The following is a 21137-nucleotide window of genomic DNA, read 5'->3' as shown; positions in this document are numbered from 1 at the left end:
TCGGGCACTCTGTGAATCAGCGGACGTCATTGCACTTCAAAAAACGTGGCTCTTGCAGCACGACATACCCATGCTCGGCACAATTAATCACAATTTTGCGTACTACGGAAACACAGCGGTGGATTTATCAGCGGGAGTGCTGCGCGGTCGTCCGCATGGAGGTGTGGCGCTTCTTTGGCGTAAGAACCGGTTTCCGTGCGTTTCAATTATACAGTGCAAGAGTGTTAGACTCGTGGCGATAAAAATAGTTATGGGTAATAGATCCATTATAGTGTTTTCGGTATACATGCCTAATGACGAGAATGACAACTTAATTGAATTCACGGATTGCTTGAGTGAAATGTATGCAATCATAGATAACGAACAAGTGAACTTGATTTATTTGTTAGGCGATTTTAACGCTCATCCGAATACGACTTTCTATAACGAATTATATAGTTTTTGTTTAGAGCAACAAATGTGTATAATAGACTCAGTGCTCTTGCCTTCGGACTCGTACACATATGTGAGCGATAGTCACGGGTGTACACGGTGGCTTGACCACTGCGTGGTATCAGCAGCTGCTAGACAAACAGTTATGTCAGCTAAAATACACTATGATGTGTACTGGTCCGATCACTTTCCCCTAGAGATTGTATGTAATTTAAATAAAAGTGTGCCAAAAATGAGTGAAAGGCAGGTTAGTGAGGCCAGCCAAGTAAATAATTTATTAAAGGGGGTAATTTGGGGGGACAGGGAAATATCACAAATAAAGGAATATGTAAAGATATGTAATAACAAGTTGAAACACATTGATTTTCCTAGAGAATTGGAGGCATGCTGTGATAAATTATGTAATAACAATTGTCATAGGAAAATCATTGATAAGCTGTAAAATTCTATTACGGGGGCACTTGTTGAGGCGTCTATTGGTAGCTGTGGCAGAGAGCGGCCTAGGGGACGAGGTTATGTGACCGGCTGGAACAAACATGTCCGGGGGGCTCACTTGAAGGCGAGGCTTTGTTTTCAGGAATGGTGTACACATGGGAAGCCTAAGTCAGGTAGTTTATATGAGAAAATGTGCAGTACCAGGAAAGAATTTAAAGCCAAACTGAAGTTTTGTCAAAACAACAAAGACCAAATTAGAATGGATATAATTGCATCACACCACAAGTCAAAAAACTTCGTACAGTTCTGGAAATCCACTAATAAGGTAACTCCTCGAGTGAGTCCGCCAGCCAGTGTTGAGGGTATTAGTGAGCCTAGGGATGTAGCCAACCTTTTCATGAATCACTTCAAAGTACAACCGCTGCCAGTTGCCGGGAGTGGGCAGATGCTTGATGATGGGAGTCGCGCGCCTGGTGACACCCCGATCAGAATTACGCCAGCAGAAGTGTCTAAGGTGATCCGACAGATGACGAGAGGTAAGTCGCCAGGGCACGACGGCCTCAGCATTGAGCATCTGCAATATGCAGGCGTACATCTGCCGAGAGTCCTTGCCATGTTTTATACATTTTGCTTACGCCACAACTACTTACCGAATGACCTCATGAAGACGATAGTCGTGCCCATCATAAAAAATAAGACAGGTGATGCCTCCGACAGGTCCAATTACCGGCCAATCTCGCTGGCTACTATCTTGGCTAAGGTACTGGACAGTGTGCTTAACATGTATATGAACAAACATATTAACCTGCATGACGCCCAGTTTGGCTTCCGACCGGGACTATCCACGGAGTCAGCGGTTCTATGTCTTAAGCACACTGTTCGGTATTATACTGAGAGGAACACGCCAGTCTACGCATGCTTTTTGGACTTGTCGAAGGCATTTGATCGGGTGTCATACCAAGTGTTGTGGAATAAGTTATGCGTGAGCTCAAGTTTACCAGATGAAGTCATAAATATTCTAAGATACTGGTATGACAGCCAATCAAACGTAGTTCGATGGACGGGGGCATATTCTGATGTCTATAAAATGGAGTGTGGGGTTAGGCAGGGGGGGTTAACTTCGCCCACTTTGTTTAACATATATATTAACGGCTTGATTGAGGAGCTCAGCAGTGCGGGTGTCGGATGTTCGGTTGATGGTTGTTTCGTCAACAACATAAGCTACGCAGACGACATGGTACTGCTGAGCCCCTCAATCAGTGGACTTAGGATTCTGCTTGATATATGTGACAGATATGCGGTGGCCCATGGACTAAAATATAATGTGCAAAAGAGTGAGGTATTACTGTTCAAGTCTGGCGCTAAAACATATCCCATTCCGCCAATAATGCTCAGTGGTTCTCCTCTTCAAACAGTAACTAGATTTAAATACTTGGGTCACTGGGTTACTGACACTCTTAAAGATGATGCTGACATAGAAAGGGAGCGCAGAGCACTGTTGGTAAGGTGTAACATGCTCTCTCGCAGGTTTGCACGCTGTTCTAAGGAGGTGAAAATTACCTTGTTTAAAACGTATTGTCAAACCCTATACACGTGCAACCTGTGGAGTGACACTAAAAAAGCCTACAGTGCTCTGCGCGTCCAGTACAATAACGCCTTCAGGGGGTTGTTGGGGCTGCCCTGGCGCTGCAGCGCGTCAGGGATGTTCGCCGCATGGAGAACCGACGGTTTCCAAGCCGTGATGCGGAAGCGGACAGCGTCCCTGGGCGAACGTGTTCGGGGCAGTACCAACACTCTCCTGAAAGTGATTGCTGAGAGGATGGACAGCCCTATCCTTATTCACTGGATGTCGCTGCATGCCAATCCAAACTGCAATTATACTTTTTACTAACACACTTAGCCGTAAGTCATTACTAACATAATATGGATGTTTTTGTCCGAAATAAATGTTTCATTTCATTTCATTTCATAAGTCCCGTTTGTGTTAGTACTAATAAGGAAGTTAATATAATATACTTTTACCGCGTAGTTCTAAAATCAGACCAAGCTAAGTTGGCAGCGATTTAGATAGCCAAGCCTGTGCAAGTCATAATTTCATAGAAGTGTGACGTGTAAAATAACACCTTTGGACTATCTGGGTTGACTCTAACCTACTATTGAAGGAAATGGAATATAGAAGAATTCTACCCAGACTTACTTAATTGCGGCCAGAATTTAGGTCCTAATAATGGAAGAACGGCCAACAATACTAGCAATAAGACGTGTTTGGTAAATAATGAATGTTTTACTAGGCCTAGCAATATTTGTGGCCATGTTGAAGAAGATTACATACAGGGTTATAAAATCGTATATCTAGAATAAAGAAAAGTATCGGGATGACAGATGCTGCGATAAGTTGCATGATAATTTCAAAATAATTAAGTTTCGATCGGAGTTTTTTATCCACGAATGTTATCTCGGCTAGGCTCCCAGTACCTACTTCGATTGTTTGTATAACTATCATATTTTTTGAAAACAATAATATCTGCATCAATAAATTGCTCTGATATTTAGATTAAGATGATATTTGTTTTGACGATTTAAATGTGCTTGTTGCTAGGCCTATTTGAATAAAGAATATATTGAATTGACTTGACTTGACTTTGTTGTATTTATGTAACTATCATATCAGTGGTTTGATTGGAATGGTTTAGAACTTATGGAATCCATACGCATGTTCATAAAATAAGACTTTTATTTCGTAGTCGGGTAAAATATACTCTACTCTACAACAGAAACTAAATATTTGACTGATTAACTAAAATATCAAAAATCGTAGGTTTTCTATGTTAACTAAATAGCTCAAGCTTCTATGAAACCAATACCTTGGCAAATAGCTACACACACAAAATAAACACGTACGTACGTGACTAAGTGCGTCTCGCTCTAGCACGTGCGGACATTGTTTTCTTTTAATTAAGTCGGGGCTTGCAGCTTCATTGGCTACACGTCGTAATGGCGTACGGGGCTTCATTATCGGGTAATCTGACCTAATATTGGATAACGACAATGGCTAGGAGACTTCACTGGTATTTATTGAATTATGAAGTTTTTGATTAGTTTTTGAATACGAGGGGCCGATTATTGAATTTCGAGAACTGGATTTCATCACTTGAAAATCTGTGGCAAACGGCGAAATGCTATTTCTTAAATACGAGCGATAGAAATTGGGAATATATTAGTAAATTCATAGTAGTGGAGATAGTATTGAACGAAATACACGAAACCGAGCGGTAGAAATTCAAAAAACAGCCCCTAGATCAAGAGATTTAAGAGGGTTAAGATACCTCCGACGCGGGGATGTTGTCTGGGGGCACGATAGTGCCCCCGCCAAGACGAGCAAAGCGAAGCGCAAGGGCACTACCTACCTATTCTCGAAGCGCTTCGTCGTTTTTTTGAACCCTCAATACTTGGGTTTGGATTATACCAGACAAAGAAAATTGTCCAATTTTATAAAAGGTGCCCAGATACGTATTTCAGGACTTTTATTAGTAAATCACCCCCAACCCTTTAAATAAGTGGATGGAAGATTGTCATAAGCAACTTAAAAATAAAATCGGCCAAGAGCATATCGGGCCATGCTCAGAGCAGAGTTCCGTAGTTACTCTTCCGTCACAATAAGCTAAACTGGATCTTAAAGTATAGTAGATTATTAACCAAGGGATGAACTGTGGATGAACTGTACGTCTTTTTACTATGAAGGGGAAACTTTTTGGGATAACTCAAACACAGCTAAAATGATCATGTCCGCTATAGTTTTCATTTAATGTCTTTCTTAAGCTCTACTTCCAGGTTTTTTTTCATATTTTTTGACTTATGGTGCAAAAGTTAGAGGGGAGGGGACACATTTTTTTTCTTTCAGAGCGATTATCTCTGAATATATTCACTTTATCAAAAATGTTTGTTGAAGATCCCTATTAGTTTTGAAAGACCTTTCAAACGATATCCCATACTGTAGGGTTGAAGCCAAAAAAAAGTTCACCTCCACTTTACGTGTAGGGGACGTAACGTAATAAAAAATTTAGATTTTATTCTACGACTTTGTCGGCTTTATTGATTTATATATCCACGCCAAATTTCGGCTTTCTAGCACTAACGACCCCGGAGCAAAGCCTCGGACAGACAGCAGACAGACAGACGAACATGGCGAAACTATAAGTGTTCCTAGTTGACTACCGAACCATAAAAAAAAGTTTATTTATCGTATGGCAATTACTACTACACTGTATATTGAATAACGATTAATTTATAATCTAAATCTACATTTCTCCAAGTAGGTAATGGCTGCACTCGTTATGTTTTTGAAATCTTCCACTGGGCCATCGTATTTTGTCAGTGGGCACTCCAAAACGATATGGCGGACAGTTTGCTTTGGGCATCCGCACTCGCAGCTTTCCTGGTCATTCCATCCCCATTTTTTCCGGAGGTATGCACAGTGGCCGATTCCTGTTCTCAGACGGTTGAGCATGCACCAAGCACGACGTGTTTCATTGGACCCCGGCACGTAGCTCCGCGGGTTAAACTCGAAGAGATCAGATGGGACATCTTCCTGCGACCATTCTTCGGACCAGGCTTCGTTCAAGTTCCACTGAGAGCGTGGTTGGTGGATAAGGAGAGCCGGTGGGGATAAAATCACATCAAAAACATTTTCATGTAAAATGTTGCCAATACGAGACCATAAGGTTCGCACTGTCTAAAAGTTATCAGATCCCTCGTAGAACCAAGCTTCTAACTCTACAGCCCTTGACATTTTCATTATAATAATTGACATGCTGGTAAAACTGGCATTTGTTTATTTTTTATTTTTTAATTTACATGCACAATTAAAATAAGGCGAACAAAAATAAGGTGACACCTGAACAAATGGCGGTCTTTATGGACCTGTTTCGCGCTATTCTATTCATTTTAATAAAAAGCCAACTAAGATGGAGTGGTCACATCTGTCGCATGTATGACTGTAGACTCCCTAAGTATGTTTTCTGTTCGGAACTGAGGGATGGGAAGCGTAGCCACAGGGGACAGTTTCTGCGATATAAATACGTTCATTAAGCGTCATCTCAAAGCTTGCGACATTCCATTAGAGCGTTGGGAGGAGCTTGCGGTTCTGAGATCAGAATGGCGCAATATGGTAAGAGAAGGTGTAGCTACTTTCGAAGAAGCTCGACTTGAACACCTGGCCCAAAAGCGCCTTCAGCGGAAGTCTCGATCTAAGCCGTCCTACGCGTACACATATAACGACCAAGGGCAGCTTTATTGTACACAGTGCGACCGGGCATTTAAAACTAAGTTCGGTTTCGCGAGCCATATACGTGCTCATCAGAGGAAATTGTAAAGGTCGCCGTTGTCGGATATGACATGGAGGACTATATATTATATATATTCATTTTAAAATTTGAAGCCCGTAGGTTCCTTTATGCTTCTCCGTATGCATATTAAACTCCAGAAGCGACTCATCCCGATAGCATCTAACGCTTTTTTCCCGAACGATTCATCATCCGCGCCGACAATAGGGAATTGGGAAATAATGTTCCCGCCGCCGAGCGTTGACAGAAAACAAAGGTAGAATAAACAATGTTCCGTGATTGATGATGGGAATAAACCGTACCCTTTCGCTATCAAGGTGGAGTGCAGATAAATCGATGGAAGGTATTAGCTGATAACATTGGTATTTTAAACTGAAAAATCGTGGGAAAAATCTCAATTGTGCCGATTAAGCATTATAAAAAAATGTTATAATATTTACAGAGACAAGGGGTAAAAAAATCAACACCGTTTAATTCAATTCAAATATACTTTATTCATGTAGGCCTAGCAACAAGCACTTATGAATAGTAAGACAGTATTACATATAATTATCTTAATCTAATTATCAGAGAAATTTATTGATGTTGTAAATATTATTCCATATATAATACTAATGAATATAATTCATAGATCAAATTTAATACTAAAAATTTCACAAAATATAGTCATACAAAAAAAATGTATAAAAAATACTAGTCTAGATTGTTTCTAGAATAAATTCTAAATGTCAAACAAATATAATAAAAACAACAAAGGAAATACATGCATTGGAATATCCATTTCATCATCATTATTCAAATATAATAAATAATTAATCATTTCGAATCACAATTAATCCCACGTTGTTTTATCATTCATGTAGTCTTGTGTGGTATAATAAGCTTTAGAAATAAGTTTACGCTTAACATGATTATTAAATTTATTAATTTTTTAGATAAGATAAGATAAGATAATCATTTATTTCATTTCAATCTTAGTTGGTAAATACACAGTGGTCGAGTCCTCCTATTAGGTATGAAGTACCTGTGTCAGGAGACCTCGCTCTTCCAGATTAGGTTTAGCGATCATTTGTAATTTAGATAAAGTTACAAAATTTCGAGTATCAACATGTGTAACAAAAACCGGGCAAGTGCGAGTCGGACTCGCGCACGAAGGGCTCCGTACCATTATTTATAAATACGGCAAAAAAATTATGTTTGTTGTATGGGAGCCCCCCTTAAATATATATTTTATTCTGTTTTTAGTATTTGTTGTTATAGCGGCAACAGAAATACATCATCTGTGAAAATTTGAACTGTCTAGCTATCACGGTTCATGAGATACAGCCTGGTGACAGGCGGACCGACGGACAGCGAAGTCTCAGTAATAGGGTCCCGTTTGACCCTTTGGGTACGGAACCCTAAAAAGGGGGTACTATTTTAGGTACGAAACTCTAAAAGGGGGTACAATGTTTTCTGCTCTGCTAATAGCATGAGTTGCGTTCTCGCGCGCGAGTCCATAGAACTTGCGCGACTTCAATTAAGTATTGGACTCGCGCGCAAGAACGCAACTTATCCTAGACGGTCTAGCAGGAGTTTCGATCTTCCGAGACAAACGTGAACCTTCCTAACGTAATGACTTTTTTATATGCGCTCATTATGTTTAGCTTAAATAATTAAATTTAAAATATATTCAAAAGCTCATCCATATTTATTTGCGGGCAACCACTTTGATATAATTTAAAATACCATCCATTATACTTGCGATATCTCATTTCCATGGGCCGATAATATCGTTTCATTTCACTACCAGAGTAATGAAGTGGTAATCATATTTAAATAAAGGATTATCCCGGCCAGCGGTAATTGGATGCATTCACGTAATTAATTATTAATTTGTAATTTATACCACTGATAATTTGCTATGGGATTCCTATTATTTATTTCTTAATTATTGGTACTAGAATAATATTCTCCGAATCCGTAATAATTTTCGCTGAACATACATGACTTTCCAATAGCCTTTAAGGTCCCTTATCATTTCGTTTAATCCTTATTTCTTATAAAAAAAAATATCTTCCATCAAATTTATGATGATATCGGCAATGCTAAAAGTGTGTTCGTAGAGGTAGAGCAACACGTTGTATGGTAGTGTCCTTTAGTAAAGTGATAGTTGGACTTTACAAGTCACGATGGATTGCCAGGCGTTGACTGAAGAATGATTAAACGCGTTTCAAGACTCATTATGTATTATTTTTATTAACTGTACACTGTCACGAAAGTTCACTAAGTGAACGTGAGTCACGAGAAATAACTTTTAAAAATTAAAACGCGAAGATCGTGAGTCTATCCTTTCGTTGTGTATATTGTTGGTGATAATGATAACTAGTTGCCTGAAATGAAGATTTTGAATACCATTTTATTTCATTCCGAAAACGACAGAGGTTTTCGGAATGAAATAAAATGGATATACATTAAACTATGCTGTCATATATAAAGAAATCTTCTCTAAAACGCTAAACGATGACTTCCGTCCGACCAGTTATTTAATATTATAAATATATTAAATTATTTTATTTTTGTGTTCCCAGTTTTTGAGAGACGGCTATCAAGTGAATGTGTCCAGCCGCCCAAAAAGCACATGCATATGAATAATCTAATTTTTTTTTTATACTACGTCGGTGGCAAACAAGAATATGGTCCACCTGATGGAAAGCAGTCTCCGTAGCTTATGTACGCCTGCAACTCCAGAGGTGTTACATGCGCGTTGCCGACCCTTTAAAAATCTGTACACTCCTTTTTTGTAACCCCTCTACATATGCGTTGCTGACCCTAAGATTCCACACCGTCGTTGAGCTCTGGCAACCTTACTTATGGGCAGGAACACAACACTATGAGTAGGGTCTAGTATTATTTGGCTGCGGTTTTCTGTAAGGTGGAGGTACTTCCCCAGTTGGGCTCTGCTCTGGATCTGGAATGACATCCGCTGTGCTGTGCCCTACCACACAAAGATGACATTCACAAAGCCCATACCTCTCTTGTAGACGTAGTTTAAGTACGTACCCGGGTCCAGAATAACTCAGTATACTCAGAAGTAAAGCGTGAACACCACCTTAATATTCTTTATTACGTTTTAATAAGAACTCTTCAGGCACGCCTCGCAAATATACATACTTTATAAATTAAAATGCAAAACTTTATTCCAATATATTAATTATGAATAAGAAATGTTTTTGTAAGTACACCACTTTTTTAGAGACAACGTACAACTAGTTTTATACTACGTCGGTGGAAAACAAGCATACGGCCCGCCTGATGGTAAGCAGTCTCAATAGCCTATGTAAGCCTGCAACTCCAGAGGAGTTACATGCCAGAGGAGTTGCCGACCCTAACACTCCGCACCCTCGTTGAACTCTGGCAACCTTACTCACCGGCAGGAGCACAACACTAATACGCATATACAGCAGCGGCTGCAGCACTGTACATTTTTATTACTTGTCACCATGCCTGTCACGTTCTAACAAGTATGTAAGTGCGAAAGTGACAGGCATAGTGACAAGTGATAAAAATGTAACCGTGCTAAAGCCGCAGAAATACGTATGGAATTCTATCCAGCTAAAAAATTCATATAAATAATCTAACATCTCAGAAATGAAGCGTCAATATTCGTTATTACGTTTTAATATGAACCCCACAGGCATGCCTCTCGAAAGAATGGGGGCGCATACCGGCGTGACGCCATTGCGTCTCTCCGGATTCCATTATTAATACGAGTATTAAATTGTTGATGGCGTCATTGCTGTATGCAGGATTAGGTACTCGTTTGTTGTTTATTATGGTGTGTTAGAGAAATGGTCTGTTTACAGCAAAAACAATCAGAAGTACTCTTTCAACGTTACCACTGGTCGCGTTCGCACTAGTTGGTCTATCCAAGCACACTACTCTCACAGTGTCACTACGCCTATTCGATTCGAATTGTACTGGTTTTGCACAAAAAATACATCATAGTATTTCACACATTTGACAGTATACAATACAAGAGGTAATCACGGTCAATATCCCGGTCGATGTAAGTCATATTAAATATATTTCAAATCCTGTCCCGGGTTCAAATCCTGGTAAGGGCATTTATTCGTGTGATGAGCATGGATATTTGTTCCTGAGTCATGGGTGTTTTCTATGTATTTAAGTATTTATAAATATTTATATATTATATATATCGTTGTCTAAGTACCCTCAACACAAGCCTTATTGAGCTTACTGTGGGACTTAGTCAATTTGTGTAATAATGTCCTATAAAATAAAAAAAAACCAAGATTGCTGGGTGTGTTTGCATCTCTTCAACTTTCTCACTTCTGACACTGACAGATCATAACTATCCAGAAAAATTCGAGATCGAATTCATAATCTGTTAAAACCAAAAGACGCCTCACGGTTTTACAAGATTTTATCTCTAGATTAAAGTAAAAAATAAATGATTTGACACTGACGTTTGTTTTACATTCGGCTCCTCGACTAAACAGCGTGTACTCGTAACGCCCATGCAGCATGGAAAATGGCAATGAACTGAAAAGTTGATTGTTTACGCTATTTAGAGATGACAGCCGCCTTACGTGCTGACGGTTTTATACGTCTGCGGCTTTACATGGGTTAAATAATTAAATGTTTGAGGCAATTTATTAGACAAAATTAGAATAAAAATTTCCGTGAGACATGACGCGAGATATTGAGTCTGCATCGGCCTGCCTGCTGAAGCTCCTCGTTATGGAATGTGACTTGTCTTCAAATGAATCCTCAAAGTGGGATTAATTAGAATATATTTGAATTTTTTGGAAAAAAATATGGTGCGGCCTGGAAAAGGGCTAAACGGCCTACTAGCCGAATTGGTAGTGACGCTGTCTACGAAACAGTAGGTCCCGGGTTCAAATCTTGGTAAGGACTTATGTATTCATCACATCATAAGTACCTATCTGTTCCTGAGATATGGATGTTTTCACTGTTTTCGTCTACACAGTACCCATAGTACACGCCTTATTCGGCTTACTCTGGGGCTATATCGATTAAGTAAGATTGTCTCATATTATTTATTAATTATTTAAAATGGATATCGGGTCCAAATCCTAGGATTCAAATCTGGACAGTATTTGTTTGGAGAAATATGTTGACTAATGTGTTTTGTATTGATTACAGGTACGTACAGTTTGAACATTTTTAAGCCGTCAGAAATCTTACATGTAGGGGTAAGTTAGTAAGCTATATATAATAAATAAACTGAAACACGTCATGTTAATATATTCCATTTTATTCTTTATCATAATAGCTACAGTCATTAATTTTTCAAACATCAACATGTAAACGCAATTAATATATAAGTACCTGGGCGACCGAGCTTTGCTCGGTTATAACTATTTATTGTAATATGGTGGTGTATAGGTGATAATCTACATAAACTTAAAAAGTAAAATGTGAACTGACAATTATTATTATTTACAATCGATTTTAACCTTACAGCACTTGTCACAGAGTAACGCCATCTATTGTCAATTTCTCTTATTACATAGGTCATTTTTTTACTAAATTAAACTTGTCTAAATCAATAAAAATTAAAAAATTATATATAAACTTGAGCATATATAAAAAAAAGTTAGTCACCGGGCGAGATTCGAACCCGTTTAGCAGTCCGCGTCTTAACCTTAACCCGCTGGACCAGACGGACAGTGGCCGGCAACACGAAATTAGCGACCATATTCTGCGTCGAAAGAAAAACGCATGAAAACTCGAAAACAACTTCCACTGTTTCTTTTTTTTAATTCTTGTTGTTGTTAATGTATTATCTTCTTTGTAATATTGATGTGTTGTCTGAATAAATATAATTCTATTCTATTCTATTCTATTCTAAAACACGCGTTTTCCCAAACATAAGACTAATCTAGATAGATTGTATACCCCCAAAAACCCCCATATACCAAATTTCAGCGAAATCGTTAGAGCCGTTTCCGAGATCACAGAAATATATATATATACAAGAATTGCTCGTTTAAAGGTATAAGATTAAGTGCAAAAAATACCAGCAAATGATTACCTCTTAGATGATCCGGCAAAACCATCTGTTCTGTACCAAAAGTAGGTAAACCTACAAGAGATATAATCAACTTAAAAGAATATTCGTATCTTCTGTTATACATTCATACCTAATTTGAGGTTACCTAATACGGGTAAGTGAGTCTGCGGGATTAGTGTAGCTGGCTTTTACTTTGGAGTCTACGAGTATTTACACGTTGATAGTTTGAATTATTAATTATTGCGAGTTTGAATTTTGCCATTAAACAAAAGTAGCAAGATACAAAAGTACGGACTCGCAATGGCACTTACATTATGAATTACAGACATGTCAATCTACAAGAATTCATATTATGACCGTCAACACAGATTATAGAAAACAAAACAACAACACAACAGATTAGAGAAGAGACAAGAACATTATTAATAATATAGAAATTCAAAAATTAAATAACTACACGATACTAATCAATATGTTAGGTAGGCCTCAATGGGAGAGCCAGGCATACTTAACCGTATGCCAGACTTATCCGTATTGACCTTATATTATCATGTTAGATATTATTCCCGTTTTCTCAAACGTCCGAACATTAAGAAGATGCGAGGCCCACGGCCCATTTATCATAATAGTTGGCGCTGGCACTATTGGCACTACAGTTAGTATTGGCGTTTATTTAATAAAAACGTCATGTCGGCAAATAACAAGCGGATATTGATTAGGGTCGGGCGATAGATCTAGCGTGGGGGGCAAGTGATGACTTGCAGCGTGTGTAGTAAGCGAAACTTGGCTTAACTTAGACGATGTTTTCTAAGTGAGAGTCAACATTTCATATGATTTTGGTCAGTGGAAAGTGGCTCAGTTATTCACGGCACAAAATTCGGTTAAGGGTTGAAAACACGTCTTGTATTCTTCAATGCCCGGTAAGAATATTGAGGTGATATTTTGATGGTGACTACTGACAGTATGCAGCAGTGATTAATGGGCAATGTTACTGTTACTCGTAATTTTCATGATGAATTGTTTTGATAATATATCATTGCCGCAGCTTGTGATGTTAACACAAGCTGATTGCGTAATACACAGATTGAAAAAGTTGTAATTTGTCATTTTTATTCCCCATAATTAACATAAGTTATTGAATAGGTTTGTAAAACAAATTCTACGGAATCAGACCGAAACTACTTTGGAGAGAGATTTGCTAATACGAGTATAAACCAAAATCTGGGTTCAGATTCCTTAACATTCAGGAACAGTATATTTAACTTTTATTTCTATCTTTACTGTACTGTCGTTTATGTAACTGAAGTCTTTTACATACGAATCTCTTGTCAGTAAAAAGCGCAACTAAATTGGTAAAATGAGAAAATCTATGTTTGCCGAAACATATATAACCTCTTGTATCATATTGTAATACCTTTTCTTTCCCGTCGTAGTTAAAAAAGTGTTCCAACTTTTGTGAACTTACGCTGTTATCTCTTTCGTCCCTGCCTAAGTGGAGTCTAGGGGCTGTGTATACAAAAAGTACATGCTAAATTGTGCAAAGTTTTTGGTAAAACAGGTGCCTTTTATAACTTATTCAGAACGCCTAAAGTATTCGGTGTCGGGGGCGATAATTGGTGCGGTGTAAGTGACATACTCACATTTTTAAAAATATATGACATTTTCAACCTTATGCTCGTGAAATAAATTCAAAGTTCAAAGTGATGAATGTCGCTAACACACAAGTTATTATGTGTGGGCTTTGCCAGGTCTCATTCACGTAGTAACAACGAGATACACGGAAAAAATAGTTATGTAAAATTTACAGATATTTTGTAAAATTTACAGAGAAATCTGTAAATTTAACACATAACTCTGTAAATTTTACAAATTTTCTGTAAATTTAACATAATTGTTTTTTCCGTGTATGATGCGGTGAGTGGAGCGATAGATTTAACAATGAGTGATCTAACACCATACTAATACTGCGAAGTAGAATTCTTACTATCATAAGCAATATGTTTATAGCGGGTCGAATCATCCCTTTTATTGAAAATTTGTAAAACAACACTGACCGACAGGTAGATTGTTAAAAATTCGAATTGAGACGCCTACAACGTTACTGCTGCAGTTTCGATGGTGCAGCGGAGTGCGGGAAATAAGTGTCCCCCAGACGGGCTGCTATAATTTTCCCAAGTTTTAGTAAATAAAATGTCATGACGTTCATAACCTAAGCCCTTTATTTTATGTCCATGGTATCACGCGTCAGCTTTTGTATTTGATCGATGTTTACGTTTTTTCATATTTTGTGAAATCAGTGATTTTTGAACGCTCACTGTAAACATGAGTGCAGATTGGTATTTATGTAAACTGAACTCGTTTTCGATAGATTGCGGGAATAAATAAAAACAAATATTATAGGGCAATTATACATAGATCGATCTAGTAACACAGTAAGCTCAGTAAGGTTTGTGTTGTGAGTACTAGATGATACATATAATATATACATAGAAACATCCATAACCCATGAACAAATATTTGTTATAAACACCCAAATAAGTGTCCATACGAGTACTTAATCAGAATTTGAACCAAAGATTTTACACACGTAACTTTAGTACTAAGCTAAAGAAAGCCAACAAAGTGGGCAATCATGTGTTTAAATCTCGGAAACAGGATTTATACAGTGTGTATTTATACATGTGATAAGCGTGAATATTAAGATTGTTGAATTGGCGATAAATATTTTGTATAAAATATACTATAAAAGGTTGTGTCCATCTACCCCAATAAAATAAGCTTCTCTGATTAGGTTAGAAATAAGTACAATAAGATTATCCCCAAATCTTTATTATAGATGTCAATTATAGTTACAACATGTTACATTTCTCAGCTGAGTATTTGAACCCCAAATACAATATGTTAAGGTCTCCTAGTCAGCATTTCTGTCTTAGAACCGCAAAGGAAGCAGAACAAAGCAAGACTCAGGTGTGAAAAATAAAGTCTTTATCAGGTCCCGACTTGCTTTTATGATGCCGCGTTAAAAATATCTTCACAAAGTATACACATAACCGTAACTGCGAGGGTTCACGTTTCGCGCACCTTGACCAAATACTCTCAAAGGATGTTACAATTTTTACAAGTTTTTATTTAACTTGCAATGTATGTAACTATGTTTGTACGGTATACATCTTGCACGTTTTTGACCCACTTCCCGGTTACCGATGAAGCGGAAAATTTGCATACATACATACCTATGGAAATTGGATGACAATGTAATATTATAGTACCATTGAGCCGATCTAATGATGGAGACATGAGGTCGCATATGAACTTCGCAACCTTAACAAATTAGTGTTTGGATGTAAATATTTCTTTTTCTTTTTTTGTGGAACGTAGCACATTATAATCTATAAATTATATATACAGATGTCAATCATAATGAGAAAATTGACGATGATCAACTCTGGTCAATGTGGGACTCGTACCCACATCTTTGGATTGCCGGTCCAATGCTTTACCAATTGCGCCAGCTGACCATTCGTCATTCACCGCGAATTTAACCATTGCAACTGTGATTACGTCACTAGCGACATCTGCACTTTAAGGTTTACAACCTTAACCAACTCTGAGGAGATGCGTTAGCGCATGATTTGCCTCCCAACCACACAACACATGGTTGTGTTAAGCCGGCTCGAGAGATGGCATTGTTATTAACTTAAATGTAAATATTTATTTTCCTTTTTTATTGTGGAACGTACCACATTACAATCTTATAAATTGTATATACAGATATCAATCATGATTATTCATGATGAAAAAAAAAGAAAGATGAAAAATGTAAGTTTGAGTCCCACGTTGACGAGAGTTGATCATCGTTGATTTTTTACATTATGATTGACATCTGTATATACAATTTCTATAATTAGTGTTTGGGTCTGGTGGAATTGTCTCGATGAAAACTACATAGTTGCCTGTTGAATGAAAAGTACAGTCAGAGATTCAAAAATAAATTTGTTTACAAAAAACTTAAATTAAAGGAGATATGAACGATCTAACCAACTAGCAACTGAGCTACTGATGCGAGGCCTGGATTTCTGGTATTTCCACACTACATGCATAAACTTGCTACATTATTTATTTATTTACAATTAAAACTTTAGTTTATATAGCCAATAATACTACTACAGAGATCCAAAAGCGAATGTTGATCCATATGCATCAGGAAGGATGAAGGAGGTGACTGTAGAATGATCTGTCGCCAGCGGTATTTCCGGACCAACACGACGTTCAATCCTTCAAGAAAAGAGCGTACACCCATTTTAAAGGCTGACAATGAGTGCAAGTAACTTAGTGAAGTTACTTTTGCTGGGCATTTTCCGCAAATCGACAGCTATTGCATTTTGCGTGAAAAACAAGGAAGAAATACATGCAATGCCTTTGGTACTGCAGGTGTTCACGGGCAACGGTAATTGCTTGCCATCAGACGATTTGTCTGCTTATTTGCCTCCTACCTGTATCATAAAAAAAAACAGGAGGAATTCTCTGAGTAAGGAACTTATTATTTTGCCTCCAACTTGACCAAACACACTTGCGCTATCACAACGCGCCATTCATCGTGACACAATGGCCCCCAAATAATCTAGACGCACCAGCGTCATAGCGGAATCTGACGGAATAAAAAGGTTGCCCCATTATATGGCAACAAAAGCCTCACACTGAATATCCCGAACTAGTGTTGGTTAAGACTCGAGTCTTTTGAGTCTTCTGCTTTAAGACTCGACTGTGTTTTTTAGACTCACCACCTGATGGCCCATTAATCTACCATGTTTGTTAATGCCAGGTGCTTGAATATATTTGACCATTGCTAAAAAAGACAGTGATACAGCTGGGAAAGTAGTAATTGCTGGCAAAGTTGAATCCCAATAAGCGAGCATTACGCTGAATTGATTGACGACTATGCTCAGTAACAGATAGTGTTGGCTCAGACTAGAGTCCTTTGAATTCTCTGCTTTAAAACTCGACAATTTTTTTCAGACTCATACTTAATCAAGTCGAAACTCGAGTTCTTTTTAACCTTTCTGACCCGAGCTTTACTTGTATTGAGTCCTTTTCAGAGAACTTGTTACTATTTTACACAAAAATTGAAGATGCATTATCTAAATTGTCTTCATAAAAACGGACTCGACTCAGGACTTAAAGACTCGGAAGTGTTTTAGCTCAGATACTCATCATAAAACGAAACAAGTTCTTCAATTTTAGACTCAAAAGACCCGAGTCTTACCAACACTATCCTGAACCAGCTGCAACATTATAATAAAAGGTAACTGCGAATAGGTTTCCTGGATAAAATTTTATTGTGAACCATTGACAAAAGACGACCGAACAAAGGTCGAGGAATAATTCACGATGGAGTGTGTTAGCCGAAGGGACGGATGGGAAAGAGCTTCCAATTGAAATGATGACAATTTATAATCTTAGAATTGGGGCGAGCTGAAAGCGTTTTGTCGGTTCTAATTTGAAAAGTGTATCTGGAAAAGCTTTATGAAGCTTACGGCCCAAGTTTCTAAATTGTTACGTTAAAGACGAGTAGAAAATTTTGCTCCGGAAAAAAGCCTGCTTACCTTTGGACTTTAAACTTTGAAGCAATCGTTAAGCACTTTAGAAGAAGGGCAAGTTTGGGCGAGGTATTAAGCCATTGGTTATAGTAAAACGAACATTGTGCTATAAAAACAGCAACTGAATTAAATGTTGTTATTAAATTCGCGCTAACCGCAGAAATCAATGCGCGAAGAGTAATTTTATTATTTTAAATAACGTTTATAAGATATAAATAACACGACCGGTTTGGCCTAGTGGATAGTGACCGTGCCTACGAAGCTGATGGTCCCGGGTTCAAATCCTGGTAAGGGCATGTATTTGTGTGATGAGCATGGATATTTGTTACTGAGTCATGGGTGTTTTCTATGTATTTAAGTACCTATTTATAAATATTTATATATTATATATATCGTTGTCTACGTACCCTCAACACAAGCCTTATTGAGCTTACTGTGGAACTTAGTCAATTTGTGTAATAATGTCCTATAATATTTATTTTTATTTATTTATTTAAATATCTAAAATAGAAATTTAATTATTATTGCAGATTAGGTATGTTATAATCATAGAAATAAAACGACTTCAAATGTAACAACTTAACATGAACTCATAGGCATTCAACTTCATAACTTTGTTATTTAGCCCCATTTTCAGGTACAATCAGTTGCAATAGAGCAAAGCACGCCAACAGTACAGTCGGACTAATAAAATATAATTGCCGCGCTGTTCGCATGTGTTTTACGGGCCTGAGTGCCGAAATGTTGCTACCCATTATGTTGTTAAGAATATTTAACTGAATCAAGGTGTGGTTAAAGTTAGAGCGTTTAAATTATCGGGTGTAAAAATAGAAGTGGGACCAAATTATTTTATTACTTTTACTACAATATTCTACAACTTTATGAACTCCTTTTATGAACTTGTCGTTTTTAGCAGACGCAATATCCAATAAAAGTATATAATTTAGTATTCTAACTTTTTTAAGAACTTACATAAATAATTAAAAATGGCGACCAGAAACAGCATTCAAACTGAACAACTTTATCAATTAGGTCTTATTTTATCATTACTTCATTAGACACATACTACAGTTGTGGTGGTCTGTAGTTGCAGCGTATCTAAGGTACGAACATTGGTATATTGTACAACGAAGGAAATTTTGCATACGAGGTCTTTAGATTAAAGACTCGAGTTTGAAATATTATTACTCCCAGAGTTACACGCAATGTTTGTCATCACACTTGCGAAGAAAAAACTTAATATTACGCGAAATAATACTTTCGTAATAATAATACTTCTTTTTTAGGAACTTACATAAATAATTAAAAATGGCGACCAGAAACAGCATTCAAACTGAACAACTTTATCAATTAGGTCTTATTTTATCATTACTTCATTAGACACATACTACAGTTGTGGTGGTCTGTAGTTGCAGCGTATCTAAGGTACGAACATTGGTATATTGTACAACGAAGGAAATTTTGCATACGAGGTCTTTAGATTAAAGACTCGAGTTTGAAATATTATTACTCCCAGAGTTACACGCAATGTTTGTCATCACACTTGCGAAGAAAAAACTTAATATTACGCGAAATAATACTTTCGTAATAATAATACTTCTTTTTTAGGAACTTACATAAATAATTAAAAATGGCGACCAGAAACAGCATTCAAACTGAACAACTTTATCAATTAGGTCTTATTTTATCATTACTTCATTAGACACATACTACAGTTGTGGTGGTCTGTAGTTGCAGCGTATCTAAGGTACGAACATTGGTATATTGTGCAACGAAGGAAATTTTGCATACGAGGTCTTTAGATTAAAGACTGGAGTTAGAAATATCCTTACCCCCAGAGTTACACACAATGTTTTTCATCACACTTGCGAAGAATAAACATAATATTACGCGAAATAATACTTAAATACGGTGACATTTCAAACATTCGTCCGCCATTCACTCATGTAGCAACAAATCAAATAGCATATATATATATATATATATATATATATATATATATATAATAAAATAGCTATAAAACTTTCATGTACTTATGCAATATTTCCCTACTACTAAGTAAAATTACTGTAAGTTATGGAGGAGCGGGGCATCCTGATACAGGTTCATTCACCTAAAAGGAAGCTCCAACCACTTATGCCAAATTGTAAACCTTTACTTCATAAGGATTTTTTTTTAATTTTCATTTTTTCATTTTTTTTTCATATTGTAATTCTTTGACAGGTTAGGGATCAATGGCATTCAGCCACGATTGAACATTCTGTAAAAATATTTGAAACGGCTAATACAATAATCAAATGAAATAGTTATTAAGATAAACAATAAGAATAAATTATAAACGTGAGTATTTAAAATTATATTCTAACTCATTTATACCTAATCGCTTCATATAAATTAGTGAAACAATTAAAAAACGTTATAACTCCCTCGGGAGTTATAGGTTTTTTGTTTTCACAATCCTTAACTCTCGCGGGAACAATATATGCCTTTGTCCTTCAATATCCTGCATGAAATAAGATCTTTTCCGAGCAGGCGCGGATACAAGGGGGGGGGGCCATAGGGGCAATGGCCCCCCCCTAAAACCCTGGCTCTCACATTACTAAATTGAGTAAATTTTTTTTTACCTTATTTTCTGTGCAAAAATATATGATTTTCTCAAATGGCCCCCCCCTAAGCCAAATCTTGTATCCGCGCCTGTTTCCGAGCAGGTGTGATGAAAACTATATTGTGGGCCCTATAAAAATTTCTAATGCTTGCTAGAATGCCTCTCAAGGCGACTGAGGAACGCGCCCCAACTTTCCCAATAACTACAGACATCCCCAAGTCACCCAACTCCCGCCGCGCTATTGGCTCCAACTCCTGCGTGACTTGTTAAGTTAGCCATTATGTTTGGGCGTTCTGACAAGTCTCCTAATTGCCATAATACAGGCTTTTTATTGTATTTGACACTCGTGTCGACGGCTAAATAAGTTCTGATAAGGCACGTGTGTTAAGGAAATGGTTTTGACGTAATTTGTGCCGTTGTTTTTAATGGAAAAGTGCAAGGAAGTTATATTATTATATTATTAGGGAATTTAGGGGAAACAGATTATGTGGTAAAATTAAGCCGATGGTCCTGGATTCGAATTCCGGTAAAGGCATTTATTTGTGTGATGAACATGGATATTTAATTCTGAGCCATGAGTGTTTTTTACTCATTTAAGTATTATACATAAATATATTATATTATATCGTTTTTTAAGTTCCCACAACACAAGCTTTGTTGAGATTACTGTTGAGCTCAATCGGTTT

General features: G+C 37.3%; 1 protein-coding gene across 6 annotated transcripts in view; it reads left to right on the top strand.

Annotated features, from left to right (window-relative positions):
- Nucleotides 1–21137, top strand: part of LOC133515584 (CUGBP Elav-like family member 6) — a 614398-nt gene that overhangs the window by 312350 nt on the left and 280911 nt on the right. The gene's annotated exons all lie outside the window — the stretch shown is intronic.

Source organism: Cydia pomonella, chromosome 2 (genome assembly GCF_033807575.1).
Source record: "Cydia pomonella isolate Wapato2018A chromosome 2, ilCydPomo1, whole genome shotgun sequence".
Classification (NCBI taxonomy): Eukaryota; Metazoa; Arthropoda; class Insecta; order Lepidoptera; family Tortricidae; genus Cydia; species Cydia pomonella.
The sequence above is the reverse complement of the archived record's forward strand: the minus strand, read 5'-3'. Positions and strand labels throughout refer to the sequence as shown.